Here is a 1,388-nt window from a genome sequence, read left to right as displayed (position 1 = left end):
AAAAAAAAAAAAAAAAAAAAAAAAAGAAAAATTCCCTATCTTCAGTAGACCAGCTTCCTGAAGCGATTATAACAACGCGATTATAAATTCGACGTATCGCAAATCCACAAGTAGTTTCCAAAGTTAATCTAATAAATTGTCCTTTGAAAGGTAAACGCAACAACGCGACCGATCGTCGTGATCCTCTTCTTTTCGCTCCTCGACTAGACTGGTGACTAGATTAGATCCTCGTCGTCGACCCGATTGCCCTTTCCCGTTCTGGCAGTAGTAGCAGTTAGTTAGTATAGTAACAGTATAGTAATAGTATGCGATAAGACGTGGTACAAAATCATCGGTGGCAACACTCGAGACGAGATTAACTCTGGATGGCGCGAGGTCGCTGGAAACTTTCGTTCGTTTTCGCAAAATGGCCGTCAGAAAGGTACGATAAATCGGCCCGAGAAGAAAGTTTTCAACGACGGGGGAGCACGTTTTAACAACGTTTCTCTCGAGGAGAGGAAAATTTTTTTTTTCTCCCCCTCTTCTTTCTCCCCCCTCATAAATACGCATTAACGCGTTGTTCGAAAAAAGTTTGGGTTTCGCGACGTAGGTTTTTCGCGACATGAAGCGCCGCGAAAGTTAATCCCTCCTTTCCCGAGAAGGAAAAAACGAGAAAGTTGGCGCGTATCAAAGTTGGACTTCTCCTCCTCGCGTTACGTCCTCGAAACATTGAAGGGAACAGGGGATCTTCGATGGGTCGACGATGTTGCTCGAGATTCACGGGCGACGTCGCTTATTAATAATATACATTTACATAATAATATATATATATATATATATCTCTATAGTTTGTTTGTCACGGCGAAATCGGTTTGCCGGCGAAAGGCATCATTGTGCGTGTGCCACGACGACCACGATGCCTCGATCGATGTCGTCGTCGTCGTCGTCCCAGCTTTCGTTGATTTTCGGAACTCCATTCACGCGCGAGTTACGTCCCGATGGTTGATACGTCGCCGCGGGGCGACGGTCGGATCTTCTCAGAGCCATCCCCCGGACACGTCGTGGCCGGATATCGGCTCGATGCCCGGAAGCCGTTGCAGCTGAGTCGCCGCCCCGTTCCTCTTCATGGTCGCTGGGAGGGAGGTGCTCGCGGCCACGCTCTCCTCGGTGGTCGATGGTGTCAGCGGCGCCGCCGGAACTACTTCGCAAACAACGCAAACAATCCAGACCTGTCTGCAGGACGGACTCTCGCTACACTCGGTCGTGCGTGAATAGTAAATAAACCACGAACGTTGGTCGGATTTGTCGTTCGAAAGTGGCGAAAGAGGTCGTTCGGGCCGATTTATTACATTGCAAGTTAGACGAGGGTTACGGTCGTCGACCGACTTACCGGGTTGCTCGTTGGCGCT

This window comes from Apis dorsata, unplaced genomic scaffold (assembly GCF_000469605.1).
Source record: "Apis dorsata unplaced genomic scaffold, Apis dorsata 1.3 scaffold_683, whole genome shotgun sequence".
Lineage (NCBI taxonomy): Eukaryota > Metazoa > Arthropoda > Insecta > Hymenoptera > Apidae > Apis > Apis dorsata.
Note: the sequence above shows the minus strand (reverse complement) of the source record.